Here is a 20,393-nt window from a genome sequence, read left to right as displayed (position 1 = left end):
CTTAACTGCTGAGCCATCTCTCCAGTCCCATAGAAGCAACTTTTTATTTATTTTTATTTATTTATTTATTTATTTATTTATTTATTTATTTATTTGCAATCAGCAGAGGTTTATTAGGGGAGGAGCCGGCGGTCAAAAACGACAAGCTCTTTAGCTCCAAGAGCAGGGTTTTTGGCCACGTGTGGTGGGTTAAAGGGTCTTTTATAGCATGGGGTGGGAGAAGCAACTTTTTAAAAGATGCGATCTCACTACATGTCCCAGACAAGCCTTGAACTTGCCATCCTTCTGTCTCAGCCTCCATAATGCTGGGATAGAAAGTGTACTGTCACAACCAGCTTCAAATGGGTTTTCAAAGTCAATCAGAGTAAACATTGTTCATATAGTGTGCACATATATTCTGAAACTTACATTTAATCCAGAACAGTTATATGGGGGTTTTATAAATAATCATTATGTGTTATATCTGAGAAAAGAGTATTAATTTCACTTATCAATACCATTACTTGCTAGAATGGTGTATATGTATTCACTCATACACAATTAAATATATCCTTATTCATATGCCCTTTCATTTGACAGTGTAAACATAAAAACAGAGTAGACACTGGACAATTTTTTTTAGATGTCTAAGTAATTGGGGGCAGTCACACCTCCTTAACCCTCCCCCTTGCTTCCCTAACATCTGTTAAATGACAAGAATTAAAAAGGCAATGCAGGGATGGGGAGGTGGTTCCGTGGATGATACGTTTGCCGTGTGAGCATCTGGATCCCAAGAATCCACACAAGGCTGAATTTGGTTGCATGTGTCTGTGGCCCCAGTGTTCCTACATGAGAGGAGAGACAAAGACTGGAAAATCCCAGAATGACACAGCCCAGCTAAGCTGCCACATGCTGCAGTGAACAGGCAGTGAACTGACCTCGACAAGAGGGGAAGCAAGGACTGATACCGGAGGTTGTCTTCTGACCTCTGCACATGCACTGTGGCACGCAGACACCCTACTTAGACAAATACACACAGAGATTACAAAATACTGATTTTTTTTTGCATCTTTACAGGTCTAATGATTTGATCCCAGAGTTCTGTTACTGTCACTCAGTTTCAAAGAATGCGGGACCGCTAATCTGTCTTGATGATGGGATGAACACCGTTGGTTCAATGAAAACAAGATTCTGTGTTGGTGCAATGGCTCACTCTATTAGAGATTAGTGTTCTCCCAATTCTCCAATATTACCATGAACACCCTAATATGAATTATATTAGTGCAGACATTATAAATATTAACAATACAACATTTTTAATGAACATTCTTTGAGCAGCAGCCGAATAAAATGAAACAGCCATGCTCGTTATGATTTCGTTCCATTACTTAATTGAAATATGAGAGATTTCTTTATTTATTCATTGTTAAAAAGTGCTTATTGCCTTAGCCAGCTAGTTGCTATTACTGAAATTAAAAATAATGTAAATTATACAAAGCTATCTGAAGAGGCCAGCATAAAAATGCTTGCCCTGCCAGTGCCTTTGCTAGACTTGTCAGAGACACTATAAAAGCATGAGAGAAATGGTTTTCTGGACCATTATTAAGGATAAAAGGTAGGTCCCAAATCTCTCTTGACCAGACTTATTGTCTCCTTTGTGGCTGGTTGTTTTTCCTTGATTTTTCAGTTGCTTATAAAAGAAGGCACTGCTGTGATGGTAAATAAGGTAAGAATTATGGAGAAAGGGAATCTCATTCATCATTGTTCTATTTGTTGGTTTAGTTTTCTATGCCATTGAGGATTTTACAAATGACCAATTTTACAGTGCTGTAGAATTCACAGGGTTATATCACTAGTGCTTAAAACCAGATTGGTTTGAATTCCTTCACAGTTCTACATGTTGTTGGTCCTGAAAGGTCAGACCCTTAGACCACCCCACCTCATGCTTGGGGGAGAAGGTTGGTAACCAGGGAAGAGTGTTCACCAGGCAATCTCAGCCTTAGACATATGCTTCAGTTTTCTTTTTCCTCCTGTCAGGGAAACAATTTCTCCGAAGAAAACATTTTAAGAGAATGCGAGTGTCTTTTCTCTGCTGGACCTTTCTTCTTGGCCTACAATGGAATTGTATCACCAAAAAAAAAAAAAAACCGGAATAGCTTCAGATGCTGTGAAACTGGGTCACCTCCCATCATCCTGATTGATCAGAAACGACACCAAAATCCTTGGGAGTAGGAATGACCCACGGAGACAGCAGCAGAACTTAGCAATGCTTTATTACCATTTGGCCCAGCCACGGTTTAGAAACTGTTTTCATCTCTAGCATTTCTGCAGTTAAAAATACAAAAGACATTTAGTTTGTTTTCCAGGCTAACAAGAGCAACCCAATGAACACTATTGTGCTTTTCCTTGTTTAAACACCTTTATGGTTGTAACAATAAGTAGAAAATACAGATAATTTACAATGAAGAAATTATCTATACTTCTACATCGTTGAATTCACTACTCACTTGTTGGTGTAGACTGTGTGTTAAGTAATACTTTTTGGTTTTGCCACATATATGTGCTCTGCATACATACATGTATTCCTGTTTTCATATATGTTGGCACATGTGTGTGGACACGTGTGTGGGTATGAATGTCAAGCCCAAGGACTGATGTCTTGACTGATCTCTATTTTTCTCCTGGAGGCAGAATCTCCCACCAAACTGAGGATGTATCTCTGCAGCTAACCTAGCTAGCCAGCTTACACTGGGAATCCTGTCCCTGTTCCCTTAATACACGGGGGATGTGCACTCTGGCACACTTACACTACAAGCATCCACTGAGCCAGCTTCCCAGCCTCACCAAGCATTTGCTTTTAGGAGGTGATAGCAGCAAATACAATGGACTTTCCTATCCTCCTGAAACTGATGGTCTCATAAGAAATAGACAACAACAACCACAACCACAATAATAAACGGTAGAGGCGAGCAGACGATGGTAATTATGGAGCAATATAATGCAAGTTGAGGATGCATCGTGTCAGAAGGTTTGCTTCTCTGTTTGAGACTCTCGCACCTTACAGCTATGCCCTGTGGGCTCTGGAAAGATGAACTGAGGGCTGCTGGGGTGAATGGGGGAAGCATGGGTGTTGGGGAACACCTAGATATAAATTTCACATGAAAACTTGAGTCTGATGCCATTTCATAGAAGAATATGGAGGCTGCAGAAACAGACTCTGCAAAGGGAAAACTGAGGGTAGCCAGCGTAAGGACTGGCGGAGGCAGCTAGGGTGGTGAGCAAGAGGCTACATGGTGTTGGGAGATGAGTCATGCAGAGTAGTGGAGAAGCTCTCCCAAGCAGCTTGAGGTTCATCTGCTGGAGGACTGCAGACAAACAATAAAGGACGAAGTTGTCAGAAGGCAATCCTCATGTCTGTGTGGAGAACAGACCTTGGGGATGGTCAGCAAACATCAAAGTCTGATGGCCTGTTAGGACATGAGCGCAGAAGTTTCAGTGCATGAAACTGTGGGTCAGACCAGGGTGGAAACTGTGGTGGGTCATGCTGGATTTGGGCTGGAAAATTAAACATCTCTTTGTGTAATGTGTAAGCAAGTGAGAAGAGAAAAATAACTCCAAGGCTCTGAGTACCCTTTTCACGGGGCTATGTCAGCCTCATGTTTTCATGTTTATATGTAGTATTAGGGTTCTCTAGAGAAATTGACCCAATACAGTGAAATGTATACTACAAAAGGGGATGTGTGTGTGTGCATGTATGTGTGTGTGTGCACGTGTATATGTGTGCCTGTCTGTGTTTGTATGTGTACATGTATGTGTAAGTGTATGTGTGTGCACATGTATGTGTGTGTGTCTGTGAGTTTGTGTGTGTACATGTATGTGTAAGTGCATGTGGGGATGTAGATGCATTAAGTGTGTATGTGTACCTGTATGTGTGTGTCTGTGAGTTTGTGTGTGTATGTGTATGTACATGTATGTGTAATATGTATGTGTATATCTGTGAGTTTGTGTGTATGTGAACATGTAAGTGTGTGTGTATATGTATGTGTATATGTGTAAGTGTGTGTATGTATATGTGGAAGTGTGTATGTGGGTATGTGGAAGTATGTGTGGGTGTGTGTTTAAATGTGTGTTTGAGTGTATGTCTAAATGTGTGTGTTTGTGTGTGTATGTGTGTAAGTGTGTATGTGGGATTTGAATGTGACATATGTGTCTGTGTGTGATGTGTATATTTGCATGTATGATGTATGGGTGATGTGCATATGTCAGTGTGTATAGTATATCTTGTTCAATTATAACATCAAATTGGAATTCTAAGGCACACTAGATATACTTAAGTTACTGTTAAATGATTATTTCCTTGTGGTTTTATGATACACTTTCGCTAACCATTTCTGACATGCAAAATTACTTTTAATCACAACTGAAGCGTTGTATTAAGGAAAACATCACAAGTTCCATGTTGTATCTCACTCACCACCTCAGACTGGGACTTGTCTTCAACTTTTAGCACAGGGTCAGACACTGTTCACCTTGCCACAGGCACAGTTCATCCTGGAGAGCGGAGGTTTTGCCTGGAGGAAAATAGAAGACACAAAGAAGGCTGTTGACTTATTCATCCTCCTGGAATCAGTGCTTGAGCACCCAGGCTGACCGCCCTGCACACAACAGCGTGCTCTGTTTGACTTTGGTGTTCTCCATGTCAGGCAAGAGCACAGCACGGTGACTGGCTTCATTTTCTCATTGCTGAAACATCTATGTGTGTTCATTTCTTTTCTGTTGCCATGACAACACACCCGGACACAAACAGCTTAGAGAAGGAAGGGTTTCTTTTGGCTTACCATTTCAGAGGGGTAGAGTCTGTCATGGCAAAGAAGAAACAGCAACACATGCTGGCTGGTCTCAGTGCATCTACACACGGGAAGCAGAGAGGGAAAAGGGTGTAGGGCCAGGTCCACCAGCTAGGCTCCAACACTCTCTGTCTCTCTCTGTCTCTCTCTGTCTCTCTCTGTCTCTCTCTGTCTCTCTGTCTCTCTCTCTCTCTCTCTCTCTCTCTCTCTCTCTCTCTCTCTCACACACACACACACACATACACACACACTTATATGCACACAAAATTTAATTTGTATTGATGCTTTGGCTACATGTGTACATGTACACTATATGGGTACCTGTTGCTCACAGATGTCAGAAGTGTGAGTTAGGTACCATAAAGCTATACCACTGGTAGGTAGTTTGTGAGCTACCATATAGGTACTGGGAATTGAACCCTGGTTCTTAAAAAGAACAAGTGGTCTTAACCATTTAACTATATCTTCAGTCCCAAAACTCTGCTTTTAAAATGATTTATTACTCTCTAAAATGGCGCCAAAAGCTTGGAACCTAGTGGCAAACATATGTGCCTGTTGGGAGAAAATGCCACATCCAAGTCTTACGGCCCATCTATCCACTTATTCTATAGCTACTGTGGAATGCCTAGGTATCCATCCAATCCTTAGTCTGCTCAGAGAAACCAGCAACCAGAAAGATATAAACATGTCTCCTGGCGTTGTCTCCTTGAGAGAAGGTCAATCAACAAGGAATGGCTTGCCGTGTGGGTAAAGTGCCACCTAAAGTGGGTTTACAGGATAAAGGGTAAACTGAGGCAAAACCCCTTTAATCAAGTTGTAAATGATTAGAGATTTATGAGACGTGAAGTCAGTCATGTGAGTAGCTAAAGAAAGTTGCTTCAGGCACAAGGAAGGACAGATGCTGGCCTGTTGGAGGGACAGTCCTGTGACTGTAAGATGAGCAGGGGACACTGAGGGATAGAATATGTGGCAGACCCTAGGGCTATTGCTTACCTGTCACCATGAGTGTTTTATTAATGTATGTCTCTTATACACTTATGCCTTCTACAACCCTTATAAAGCAGACATGTTTCCATATAGAGAGGGGACATGGCAGTCATTACCACTGTAACATTTATTTTTACTGAATTGTCCAGTTTCATGGTAAAAGTTGACTAGCTTAAAGTATATGGTTGATAAATTAAAATGGGAGGAAAAGTCGTAGAGAGATGGGTCAGCAATTAAGAGTAAATAGTCACTTTATGAAGGACCTGAGTTCAGTTCTTAAAACCCATATTGGTGGCTTACAACCACCTGTAGCTCTAACCCCAGAGGATCCAACACCATCTTTTGGTCTCTGCTGGTACCTGCACTCATGTGCACTTATGTGTACTCACAAGCACACACAGACACACACACACACACAATTTTTAAAGAGTCTTTTTTTTAAAAGATAAGGCTTATGTTATTAGGGGAAAGGAAAAGGATAAAATAAGAAGAGGGTTCACTTGGTATTGGGTTTGTGACAGTTAATTTAATTGTCCAATTTAACACAGTCTAGAATCACCCAGGAAAAAAGTCTTAATGAGAGATTGCCTAGATTGTTATCTGTGTGATACTGTATTGACTAATTGATATAGAAAATTTTATTCTAGTGTGGGTAGCACCATTCCCTAGGCTGGGGATCCTGGACTAGTGTAAAGATGGGACTACATAAGTGTCGAGTTGGGACTGAACACAAGTAAGTTTGCTTTAATTTCTCTCCCTGCTCTTGACTATGGAGTGATAAAAGTAGCTGCTTCAAGCTCTTGCCCTTGTGACTCCCCACAGTGATAGTCTATAGCATGGGATTGTGAGCTAAGAGACTCTCTCTTCCCTATGCTGCTTTTTGTCAGGATATTTTATTACAGACATAGAACTACAAGGAGAAGAGAGATACAGTTTGCTAACCAAATGAATTTTTCCCTTGCGTCCCACTTTGCTAGAGATACCCAATTTTGTCCAATAGTGTATACCACTTGTCTTAGTTAGGGTTTCCATTGCTGTGAAGAGACACCATGACCAAGGCAACTTTTATATTGGACAACATTGAATTAGGGCTGGCTTACAGGTTCAGAGGTTCATTCCATTATCATCAAGGCAGGAAGCATGGCCATCCAGGCAGATATGACTCTGGAGGAGTTGAGAGCTCAACATCTTGTTCTGAAGACAAACAGGAGAAGACTGTCTTGCAAGCATCTAGGAGGAGGATCTCAAAGCCCACCCTCACAGTGACATACTTTCTCCAACAAGACCATACCTCCCAACAGTGTCACTCCCTATGGGCCAAGCACTACACCATTTTTCAGCCATGCACAACTGCTTTCACTGAAAAGTGATCTTTCTCCCAGACTTAGAATGTGCAATGTCAGGTGAATTCAAAGCCAGATATGAATCCCGTATTTGTTTTTATCAATGAGTAACTTAGGAAACTGCATATGACCTGTTTTGTTCATGGAAACATGAGGAGGTTCTGGAAAATGGATCTTGTATTTTAAAAGATGCACATGATAGTGGTTAGAGAGATGGCTCAGTCCTTCAGAGCACACGCTACCTTTGCAGACCTAGGGAACAGTCCCAGCACTCACGTCAGTTGGCTCATACATTTGTACAACTCCAGCTCTAGGGCACCCTTGCATATATGACACACACGGACATGTGCACACACATACATAAATAAGACCTAGGTTGATAAGGGAGAGACTTTTGGATATTGATAAATTAGGTAACTGTGCCTGAGACTTCTGTATCCACCTTATCACCACAAGGACACATGCTTACCTTCTGAGACGCCTTGTCATGATTACATGGCTCACTCTGAGACTATCTACTCAGAGTTACTGGGCACTTGTTTTAGAAAAGGGAGAACTCTAAATACATTTGTGAAGACACCATCCATCTATCTTCTATCTATCTATCTATCTATCTATCTATCTATCTATCTATCTATGTATCTATCTATGTATCTATCTATCTATCTATCTATCTATCATCTATCTCCTCCCTAAATCCACCTATCTTCTATCATTTAACTGCCTACTATCTGTCCTATCTATCAATCATCTATCTATCAATCATCTATCTATCTATCTATCTATCTATCTATCTATCCATGTATCAATCTATCGTCTATCTACATCTATCTTTCTTATCAGATATCTATCTTCTATTTATTGTTTTTTCTAGCTACCATCTATCATCTATCTATCTTTCTATCTATCTATCTATCTATCTATCATCATCATCACCACCGTCTATCTTGTTCTTTATTTATTGCATATATGTCTATATATATCTATATATCAACATTTCCTACATTTCCTGTCAGTATCTGTAGCTATTTTTATCTGTAAATCAAGTTGCAGACTCATTTGTAATAAGATTTAAAAAAACCCTGTAAATATAGCAACAGAGAATCATAAGGTATTCTCATTAAATATTAGGTATGCTTGTTAAAGGGTGTTTAGAAAACTTTATACAATATATACAGAAGAAATACACAAGATATAAAAATGTATATAGTTCAGAAGGAGGAAAAAGATCACAGGGAAGAGACAGGCAGAAAAGTAACAATAGAATAACTTCTTGGTAGTAGAATTACATGGATGAATTTTGTTGGTTTTTATACAGGGTTGTATTTTATAAAGCTTTTATAAAAAGTAGATAAAAGTTGATAACTTTATAAAAATCAAAGAAAGATGATCCAGAAATTGCGCAGACCTTTTCTAAAATGACCCACTGGGCCCCCAAGTCCACCTTCCTCTTATGTGGCTTCCTCCATCTGAATCCACCATTTACACAAAGATGTCACAATCATCAGTGTTGTAAAGAGTGAGGGAGATGGCTCAAGTGGGTAAAGCAGCCGCTGTGTAAGCATTGAGTGCCAGGATCCAGTCTCAGCACTCACATCACAACCCAGGCACACACTTAGAAACCCAGTAGTGGGGAAGCAGAGACAGGAGGATCACTGTGATCACTGTCTAGCCAACCTAGCATATCTGCTGAGTTCTAGGTAAAAGTGAGAGACCCTGCTTCAAAAGCAAGGTGGCTGGGTGTTAAGAGATGGTCATCATAGCCACGGTCATCCCATGTCCTCCATCAGACTATAAACAAGTAGGCATGTGCATGCTAGTGAAATGTACAAACACAGGATGAGTGAAGAAAGAAAAAAAGGGAGGGAAGATAAGGAGGAACAATGAAATGACAGATAGAAGGAGAAAAGAAGAATGAAGGAAAGAAAAGAAGCAAAAAAGGGAGAGAGAAAGAGAAGAAGGAAGGGAAGAAAAAGGAAGGAAGGAGAGAACAAAGGAAAGAAGGGAAGAAGGAAGGAGAGAAAGGGAAGAAGGAAGAGAGGAAGGAAAGAAGAAAGAAGGGAGGAAAGATAAGGAGGATAGAAGGAAAGATGGAAGAAGGGAGAAAAGAATGAAAGGAAGAAGAAAGGAAGAAAGGGAAGAAAGAATGAAAGATGGAGGAAAAGAAGGGAGGAGGGAAAAGAAGAAGGAAGGCAAGCAGAAAAGAAGGAAGGAAAGAAGGGAGGGAGGGAGGTTGAGCTTGCCTGTAAGGAGCATGTTGGGAAGCTCCCTCCCCCACTCTTCCTGTCCCCTGCACTCTCTCTTACAGAGCTAAAGAGCTACTTTTCAGTAAAGAGTGTGTGACTCAGTCAACATAAGTGTGTGTTGGGTAACTCTGGAAGCATCCGGACATACTTTCACTACCTTCGCCTTACACATGGCCCATAAATCACCAGCTACATCCGTGGGCAGTGATAGACTATGTCTGGTCCTCATTGGGCCCTCTCAGGTCAGGGTACTGAGCATGAACAGTGCTGGGTTCTGCGTTACAAATGCTTTTACAGCTCAGGTGCCAGGGTGATATGAAACTTGGGTAGGCAGATGTCACTGTGAATGTTGCTGCATGGTGCAAATTAGGATTCAAGTCAGCTCGAGTCGGGCAGGGACTTGGGGCCTCTGAGTTAATTTATGATAACCCGCAGAGGCCAAAATGAGGCAGAATCTGGATTCCCTTCCCTCTGTGATGAGGCTGGGAATAATTCTGGTAATATCAGTTAGAGGTAACATTTAGAACTAACCTATTTATCATGTCATAATATCGAGGCACAGTCTTATCCTGTCTGTGGTTATTGGCATACATATAGCATGCGGTCAGACAGTCTATATGCCCTGGTTCTCTCCCAGGCCAGCTTGTTGGCCATATGATATAGAAGGAGATGCAAAAATAAAGAATCAGGCACAGCCTGCATCATCATGAGGATGGCTGGCCTGTGTGACTGTCAGGATGGAGTTTAGAGTCCTGCACTATCAGAGTGTAAGAGGAGGACTCGGGTGCATACGGGTTGCTTGGGCTGTGGTCATCTAAGCAAGTGTGAGCCATGGCCAACATGGAAGACAGGAAGTCAGTATGATGGGATGTTGTCAAGGTTTCTGCTAGACATGTTGTACTAAATGCAATGTGAGAAATATCTGGGTGGAGAGGAGTGGTGCTCCCTGTGCGTCAAGACCTGCCTGCTAAGGTGCACACACTTGAGACCTAGAGGCTGCACTCCTGCCTGTCACCTTCATACAGATGCCTTGCACTGCCAGATCTCACCTACACAACTGCCTCATACATCTGGAAGAAGGTCAGGAGCAGGTTGGAACAATGGGTAATATTTGTCTGAGCTATAGCCCTCCAGGCAAAGCTACTCTCTACCTGCACGTAACACCATGGAGGTGACTGAAGAGATGTGCTACGGGATATTTTGTGACCATCAGACCTGAGGAGTACTACTTCAGGGGGCAGAGGTTGGGAAAAGTTGTGTATACGGTTTATAGTTCAACTTCTTTACTGAGCAACCATTGCATGCGGGGAAACAGGTGTGATTGGGACTCCTGTAAAAGTTTCAGAGAAGTCAGAGAGGGGATTATAGATATTCACACCTTTGTGTGTGTGTGTGTGTGTTTATGAGTGTGCATGTATGTTTGTGAATAGGTGTATGTGTATACATATGTGTTTTTATATGTTTATGTCTGTCTTTGTGTCCATATGTTGTTTTAAGTGCATGAGCATATGTATATGTGCATATGTATGTGTGTGTATATATCTAAAAGTTCATCTGTGCATACGTGTATATAGCTGCATGTGTGAGTGTGTTCGTATGTGTGTGCACATGTGTTTGTTTATGTGTTTATGTATATATGTGTGCATATGGGCACATACATGTGTGATTTTTTAATTTGTGTATCTGTATGTATATATGTGTATGTAAGCGTGCATATACAAGTGTGCATGAATGTATGTATAGTGTATGTAGTTGTGTGTATATATGTTTGTGCATCTGTGTGTGTACATGCAGGGTAAAGACGACCTACTAATGTACATTATTCAACCTGATTGTTAAAACTGAAATGTGGAAGCACTTCCTGGTTGGGGGTGCCTTAAGACCATACAATGGCCTGGCTTTAGTGACAGGGGATTTCTTTATTTTCTCCTGTTTGTATTTATGTTTTACTGTTAATATCTCTCTTTTCTGGTAGCTAGGTACTCACATTTGCTGAAGAAATTATAAGGAACACACCGACAGCTTGCTCTGAGGTTAAAAGTTGCACTTGGTAGGAGAAAACATTTGCACCTGGCTCTGTGGTTCATGCAGCCTGAAACGCAATTTGTCAGCCATTCCTATCTCAAAGGGCAGGCCAGGCAACCCAGCATCAAGAAGGCATTCTGCTCCAAAAGATGGACCGGGTGGGAAACTTGCAAGTCTGCAGAATGCAATTACCCAAGTGGAAAGAAAGCCAGGACTATGTCAGCAGGCCCTTTCCATATGCTAGGGAAGAGACCACCAGCTCTGTTGAGGCCAGCAGCCAGCATCTCTGCTCCAGAAATCACCAAAATGGCAGACATTTTAAATGCCAAAGGAAAACTGATCCTGGTACAATACTCACAACCCTTCAGTGGAAAATAAATGCTATTAAGGCCTTAGGAGGTGCAACCTTCCATGATCTTTGAGGAAAAAAAATGTTTCTGAATGAAGAGGTTCAATGTATTCACATCAGCTCCTCTCTGCAAGGTGATGGAGTGACAGATAATCAGTAACACAGAAACTGACAAAGAGTCTTCCCAAAGCAGACATTCTGAAGCCAGATCACTTACCTACTTAGCCAGTTGTAATGGACGAGAGAACACTTACCTGCCTGTAATAGACGCCTCTATTTACTGCCAGCTGATGGAGCAACCAAGCGACCTTGAGTTCTTTACCGAAAATATAGGTGAATGTTTGGAGTTTGTGGCAACGAGAAGTAAGCTGGGATTGGACAGGCCTTTAAAAGGCACCACATGCAAAGTAGTATCAGACACACACAGCCTGGGCTCCATTTTACACTTGTCTGCTTTCTCTGTCCCTGGTAACATCTGTCCTTTCATATGGAAGCTGGCGTGTGTGTGTGTGTGTGTGTGTGTGTGTGTGTGTGTGTGTGTGTGTGTGTGTTTATTTTACTTTGATCACATGGCAACATCAGCGTTTCCAGCCTGTGTGAGGAATATGGGAGAGGCACCTCTAGGCTAAATGTCTCTCTGGTTAAGTGCTGCCTTTAGAAATGACATCCCTGGGTTCCCATGTAAGTCAGGTTCCTTCCCAGGAAAGCAGCAAGAATACTCTAGTGCTCTTCCTGTAAATGGTTGTTGGAGACTATGTGGCTAATCCTGAAACCCTCTCAGTTCTGCCTTCCCACCAGACACAGAATGACACAGCTACTAAGGAGTCTTACTTGACATTAAACAAACAAACAAACAAACAAACAAACAAACAAACAAAAAAGAAACCAGCCAAGGTAGTTCTTTGAAAATCTCTCTGCTTCTGAATTCAGAGTGCAGGGAATCTGAGTTGCGAAGGCTGGAAGGGGTGAGGTGAAGTTAACTGGATGCAGCCATGGCTTCCCCATGAAAGCAAGCCACCTCCCCACCCTGCTTCATCTCTCATGTCCCACCCCCATGTCACCCCTTACCCATCTCTGACAGCAGATGTCTAGGTTTAAGCTGCCCACTAGTTTCTCCATCATACAGGGGCAGACCTTCCCAGGGGACCTCCCCTGATGAGCAGAGACCATCCAAAAGTGCACCCTCTGAGCTCCTGCAGGAATGCACACTAGACTACTGTCCCTGAATCCCAATGGGAGCAATTCCGAGTGCTTACTGATTGTATTTCTTCACTCCTTTTCTTTTCTCTTCTTTTCTTTTCTTTCTTTCCTTCTTGATACTTTACAACTTTATCTCTCACAGAGGGAAATAGAGAACCAATTAGTTCACATTAATCCAGAGCTCTACAAACGGAGGGAGAGCATGCTACTGTTGTTTAGGGCTATAGCTTGGACTAATTACCTCCTAGTTTTACTAGGCCTATATAACAGGCGACCTTGTACACAGTTTTATGGGGAAGCTGGTTTTCGGAAAGACCGAAAGTCGAATAGAGAATGAAATAGGTGCCAAGTCACAGTCACTCCTAAATAATACTCCTTAGGTGGGTCAGCTCTTCGGGGTTAAATTGCCAAAAGGAAAAACCGTATAGCTGAAGAACTACTTTCTAAGTGACCATTATTTGTCCATGTTCTTAGCATTTTATGGGTCTCAGTAAACAATCAGTATATTTATGTCTCTCTCTCATTACTTTTGGTCACAAAGCTCCTGAAGGAAGAGAAGTAATTATGCCTCATGACTGTAATAAGAGAAAGATTCAGCAGGAGAAGCCTCCTATGAGAGTGGTGGCCAAAGAGGCTGCCAGGAGTGTCAGGAGTCTTAACTTATATTCATCTACAGAGACATTCAAGAGGGTGCTATATATATATAGCCAGGAAGATGACTATCCTGAGTTCAGATTTCCAGAACTCCCTCAGAAAGCCAGGCACTGGGACACCTCTGACTCCAGCACTGGGAAGTAAGAGACAAGAGGATTATTAGGGCTTGCTGCCTGCTAACCCAGTCCCAGGTTCAGGGAGAGACCTTGTCTCAAAGGCATATATGATGGTGAGCCACAGTAGAGGAAGACTGACGAGTTCACTAACCCACAGGTATGAGCGATCACACACACACATACACACTACCAAAATCCTCCTCCTCCTGATGTGGGCCCTATGGGTGCCAATTAACTCACATGACCGCCCTCCCAGCCCCAAAAGCAAGCACATCTTGTTTTAACGATGGGTCTATCACAGCGCTATGAAGTAACCTGCAATGGTAAAGCACTCCTGTATTTGTGCCTGAGAAAAACTGAGACTCCAGCCAGATAGTCGATCTGGACGGCCAGTCCTTCGATGTGCTGTCTGATTTGTTTTGGAGTTTTGTTGCTGGATTTTAATTTTTGTGTTTTGAAACACTGAGGCATCTTCCCTAAGGTTGGGAAGATAGTGCAGGTCACAGGGTAAAGAACAGACAAGAGTGAGCCAGGAACCCAAGACAAAGACAAGAAGGAATTCTTTTTCTCTGCCACAAGTTCCATGTTTTCCTTGGCAGAACTTCGCGGCGTCCTCTCTTCTTTCTGTTGCGATCAGAGCACAAATCAACTCACCTATTTACGCAGTTAGAAGGGTGCTGATGGAAAAGAAGAAAAACTAGACATTGGTGCATTTTCATGACCGGTACTTTTCAGACTATGTATGGTAAAGGAACGTGTATGCTTTTAAAAGATTGATTATGAAGGATATTGTTACAAATGACAGTCAAAATGATTAGGAAAAATGCAATGTGTGAAGCAAACTTTCCAGACCCCAAACATCATGGCTTAGGCACAAGAACCATGAAATTATGAAGATGCCGCTCTACTCGGAAGGTTGAGCCTCACACTGGTTGGCCATGGTTGGGCAAGTTTTGCCAATCAGCATTTGTTCACGGCACAGCTTTCAGGTCACTTGGCATTGACCACTTCATTCTATCTTTTGTACCTTGGTTTGTTCTCTCTCAACTGGATTTTCTTCATCTGTGCTTGTCCCATGTTCTTCTGTCCATGCAGGTGTATGGTGTGTGTGTGTGTGTGTACATATGTACATGTATGTGCATTCCTCTCTCTCTCTCTCTCTCTCTCTCTCTCTCTCTCTCTCTCTCTCTCTGTCTCTGTGTGTGTGTAGAAGACAGCAGATGCTAGTTTTTGGGGGGATATATGGTCTCACTATTCTGGAACTTGAGATATTGGCCAAGGTGGTTCTCCTGGGAGCCCCAAGGTTCCACCTGTCTCTGCCTCCCCAGCAATGAAATTACAAGTGAGTTCCTCTGGGTTTGGCTTTTAGCAAGCATACCCTAGAAACTGATTTCCTGCCTCCCTTCTTGTGTATCAGGCACTTGATCCAACGAGCTATCTCCCTATTTTGTTACTAGGCAGCACTCCCTGATGTCAAGATAAAGGCCTGTACAGTCATTTCAGATAGCAATTTATTGTATTAAAAAAAAACAACAACAGAATTTCCCTATTACAGAGAAAATAATCAGCTTAAAGTTAGAAGATAACAAACCTCTGGGAATACCATTTAGACATACGTCAAGGGCTTGTTGCAGCTTTGGAATCTTTAGGGAAAATTAACTTTGGGGTATGGTTTGTTTAGTCAGTTTGAACTGTAATGATAATTGGAAATATTAATTAATTAACTGCTACTTATCATGAAATATGCATTCTGCCAAATCTTTGTCCCCTGTAAGACCTGTCCCCATGGCAGTGGATCAGCTAGGAGTACAGATGCCAGAATTAGACATAAAAAAACACAGAATACACAGCTGTGTCAGAATCTCCACTAAGCAATGCATCCTCTTTCTAAATATGGTCCAGATAGTCCATCGGACATATTACCTCTAATACTGAGGTTATACTCATGATTTTAAAAATGCAGTCTACTTCCCAAAATTCAAGTTTACCAGAGAGCCTTTATTTTATCCTATAATTCCACATAGTCGTCTTATAGTACAAATTTCTGTCAATCTGGCTCCCCCTTCCCCTTGGTAAAAAATAATCAACCCAACCAAATGAAATCTAGCTCTATTGACCAAACCTGTTCAGCTATTGGCAACCAGAAGCTAAAAACTCAACCAAAAAATATGCCACCGTTTCTTTCAGAAGTTTGTTTCTCACATGGGAGAACATCCAGCCATCTCTGCCATCTCCTTCTTCCTCCTCTGCTTCCTCTTCTCCTCTACTACTCCTTCCTCTGCTTCTTCTTCCTCTTCCTTCTCCTCTGCTTCTTTTCTTCTTCTTCCTCTTCTCTTCGCTCTTCTTTTCTTTGTTCATCCCTTTGCTTAATAGACGTCTTATTAAATCTCAATAACTATTGTGCTTGGGAAGATAAAGTGAAGAAAGTACCTGAATTTCCTGTCTGTGGAGCTTAGGGATGAAAGGAAGAGATGCCTAAACAAGGACAAGAGCAAAAGATGTGCTTAAAACATGAAACCATGTAAAGGCTCCGCATCAACCACGGTAGTGTGGATATTCCTTGGTAACAATAACAACTATCCGTCTTCAGCAGTATACAATGATAGAGAATCTATTGTATGTATTTGTTCATGGGGTGGGGGGGACAGTTCCCTGACACATTTGTGGAAGTTACTGCTCAAAGGATGTGGTTCTCTCCTTTTGCCTTGTGGGTCACCATGACTGGCAGCTAGCAGCTTTACCTGCTGAACCATCTCACCTGACTACCGGTGGTTTAATTTTGTCTATGAGCAGTCAGTGGTTATTCTAAGCAGCTTTTTAAAGTTGCTCTCCTCAGCCTTCTGGGATGTGTCCTTCTTATCACACTGTTGTAGGCTTCTACAGGGAATAAGCAGTGGACACCAGAATATGGAAGCTTGGGCTCAAGTCACTGGGCATCCTGTGTAACCATCCACTGCTGGTCAGCAGACAGGGCTGCTGCATTCAGTGATGCTGGAATGGGCAAGGCTTGGTAACTGTAACATCGAGGGTGTGCATCCCCCAGTGTTAATTGTGATAAGTAGACAGACAGTGTCTAGAAGAGAAGGCATTCTACAAGGATAACCTACGTATGAACGTTCTGGAATGTTCTTAACTGTGATAAAGTACGAAGTGTAGGAAAAGTTGGAGCAGATATGAGAAGTAGTTGACAATGCACTTCAAGTTGTTTCTTAGATATGAAAACGAAAAATGAGTCATGCACGAATGTCTGAAGTTTGGCAGATATGGAGTCATGAGGTCTATTTGAAGATGAGATAGATAATATTTATGTCGGTATACCAGATTATTTAGGAATAACTTTGTTACAGTTAACAATGTTCACTGGAGGGGAGAAGGTGCAACAGTTAAGAACACAGTTACTCTGCAGAGTACCCAGGTTCAGTTCCCACCACTCACTCACATGGTAGCTCACAACCATGTGTAATTCCAGTCCCAGGGGGATCTGCTACCTTCTTTTGGCCTCTTTAAGCACTGCACACATATGATGTACATAACCATACACACCACACACACACACACACACACACACACACACACACACCACGCACAGGCAAGCACACAGACCCATACAATAAAGTAAACAAATCTCTATAAATAAAAGAATCACCCAACATCATGGATGTCTTTCTTGATGATAGGCTAGTGTTTACTTTCCCTGGACTTTTATGTCTTGTCTGTTTGCTCTGTCTGTCATTTCCCTTCGGCCAAGTCTGTATATTCATTGCCTGCCGTACTACTTTGACAGGATATCTGACAAAAACAATTTAAGGAGGGAATGTTTAATTTTGGATCAGGATTTGAGTATACCATCTATGATGGAGGGGAAGGCGGGGCAGTGAGAGGGTGAGGCAGTGAGTTCACATTGTGTGCGTAGTCAGGATCAGAGGAGGAAAAGAGACAGATGGGGGTGCTGGTGCTTAGTTATACGGCTCCTTTTTATTCATCCCTCGACCCTATCTCATGGAATGGCATGGACACATTGAGGGTTGGTCTTTGCATCTCTATTAACGTAATCTAGAGATCCTGTCACAGACATACCTAGAGCTTTCCTCAGTGACTCTAAATCCTGTCAGAGAGGCAGTGAGACTTCCCCATTACAGTCTATATAATTAAAGTGCAGTAAGTCACTCCACAGGAAGATGCAGGTTTTCTTCAGGTGGACAGCATGAAGACAAACCATGGATATCTGTCTGTCTCTGCTCCTTAGATATTTATTCCAACACTCTCCCTACTCTACCTACATGTGGTGTGTTTGCCACAGCCAGGCCATTTTAGAAGTCAGAGCTTGTCTTCAGTGGGCCCTCTCCTGCCACACTGAACATCTCACAAACCTGGGAGCACCCCTGCTCTCTGATGCCCTTTGCTGCCTCGGAATTGGTTGGTTAGTTGGCAGGTATGGCACAGAAGACTTCTGATTTAGAGACTGACTCAAGCCAGCTGCCTCCTACTTCCACATAACCATTTAAATGAGAAGTACTATTGCTTCCTTAGAGCAGAAATGCAATAAACACTACTCTGATAGGAGCATCCTGCTTCCCAAATGGCCACAGCTATTGGTGTGCCTAAGATATGTGTGTGTGTGACAACATGCATTTTACAATTCTTATAATTCACTGTGTATAACTTCAGGAAAGCCTGAAGTGTGCAATGAGGATTCTGAGGCTAGCGACCACGGATGCCCAGAACATGCCAATAATCCAATGAAATAGAATAGCAGTTTGGAATGTAGCAATTTGTGTAGAAATTGTTGCTTGCATCCATTCATGCCGAGGATCTTATATATAAGTGGGCTATTGCTGAGTGAGCAGTTAATTTTTTTTAATCTCTTGTTTGTATATAAGACAACATTTACTTCAGCGAATCTCCAGAGCCAATACTTTACCAATGTCGTTGATCGGGTCTGATGAAGGAGCCATGGAAGATGTGCCAGTGTGAAGGTGTCCAACTTTGACCCCAAGGCTCCATTTAGGAAAGCAATTTCTCAAGGATGCTCTTTAAGTCAAAGCCTGTTTCCCGTTGCTTTAAGTTTCCTCACAACACCAAGTAGCTCCTGGCCTCTGACCTCACGAATGTATTCTTTGGCATACACCCCTCACTGGGAATCTGTGCTGTGAAAGAAGAACCAGTTTTTGACCTCCATGCCTCTGCATTCCCTGTACCAAGGTCAATGCCTAGGCAATGATAAAGAGTGGAATGGACAGGCTAGCTACGTGGCTCCGCAGTTATAAGGGTGCCTGTCATCATGGCTGACCATCTGAGTTCAATCCCAGCAAAGGAACCTACACCTTCGAGCAGAGAAAACCAACTCTCAAAGCTTGTGTCCTGACGTCTACACACATATGTACATGCAATATACAATACATAAGCATAATTTTTCAATTTTTTTAAAAAAATGAAATGTATGGTGCTCCAAAAGTGTACCATGAGTCAAGGGACAATTGTTTATTATGTTCAGAATATTTTGTTCTCCAAGCATGTTCAGAACACATGCTTTATGTCTGGTACCATGCTAGTTCTTAGGGCTATGGAGGGTATGACCTGCTGTTCCGAGTTTAGAAAGTCATGGGAGAAATGCGTCCCTGTGATTTTACTCTCAGGGAGAAACCAACTACACCTTAGGAAGTGAGGGTTTAGGGAAGGCTGCTTCAAGGGGCATCCCCACGATGACAGGGGAAGCTGGGTGTGAACTTGGAGATCACATGACCAACATGGCCTCAGCTCAGTGGGACTCAGAGCTTGGACCATGAAGCAGGAAGAGTAGAATTTGCAACCTGACTGCAAACAGAAAGAAAGGACCAATGAGACTCCCAGAGTCTTGACAAGTTCTCTAGAGTCGGGGCTTCACTGAGGTGGGAGGTGTGGCCAGAAGCCTCTGTGATTGGGGCCGAGTCTGTGCCTGGTTCAGTTGCTGTCCTTTACCATTTCACTGATGGGATAACTGAGGTTCAGAATCTCCCCTTTAGAACATGGCTGAAGCTGGCTTGTAATGTTTCCATTACACTGTCCTCAGGTTTCCCATACCTACCCTCTGACCCATGTTCTGATTTTTGTCATCAAGAGACAGCTGTGATGGTAGAATGCTTGCCCCATGTGGTCAGGGCCCTGGGTTCAACAGCCAGTGTCCACGCTGGTATATGAATTCATGCCTGCAGTCCCAGTGTTGGGGAATTGAAGGCTGGAGGATCGGAAGTGAAAGTCATTCTGTTTCATAGCAAGTTCAAGAACAGTTTGGAGTATCTGAGACCCTGTCTTTAAAAAAGAGAAGAACAGAGAGATTGGCAGGGGGTTGGGGGTGGGGAGTGGGAATCAGCATAAAACTGATGTCTCTATGTCCTTGTCTTTCTCTGGTACACAGATTCAGAACTGTGCTTCCTGGAGCTCAGGAGCCCAGGTTGTTACCCCAAGAGTGGCGGGGCGGGACTTATGCAGAGGTGGCATCCTGTGTATTGCGTTTCAATTCTCCCTCCATGTGAGGAAACTGCCTTTGTACCTGGAGTCTTTTATCTGAAAGGACGGCTGGAGTGTTCAGCCGACTTGGGGGAGTGGAGAGGCACAGAGGCTGGCTGCCCACGCTCCGGGCATGCGTGAGCACTCCCAGCAAAACACAG

At 42.6% G+C, this 20,393-nt stretch overlaps 1 protein-coding gene and 1 long non-coding RNA gene across 8 annotated transcripts in view; one reads left to right on the top strand and one right to left on the bottom strand.

The window, feature by feature from the left end:
• Positions 1 to 20,393, top strand: part of Rbms3 (RNA binding motif single stranded interacting protein 3) — a 767,889-nt gene that overhangs the window by 72,134 nt on the left and 675,362 nt on the right. The window lies entirely within an intron of this gene.
• On the bottom strand, positions 3,351 to 7,571 carry LOC143435324 (uncharacterized). Its single transcript, XR_013105519.1, has 4 exons — positions 6,914 to 7,571; positions 4,818 to 4,887; positions 4,454 to 4,550; positions 3,351 to 3,446 (listed from the first exon to the last, which is right to left on the bottom strand). It is a non-coding gene; the product is annotated as an uncharacterized LOC143435324 (long non-coding RNA).

The sequence above is a fragment of the Arvicanthis niloticus genome, chromosome 21 (genome assembly GCF_011762505.2).
Source record: "Arvicanthis niloticus isolate mArvNil1 chromosome 21, mArvNil1.pat.X, whole genome shotgun sequence".
Lineage (NCBI taxonomy): Eukaryota > Metazoa > Chordata > Mammalia > Rodentia > Muridae > Arvicanthis > Arvicanthis niloticus.
This window is presented reverse-complemented; position numbering and strand designations above follow the sequence as displayed.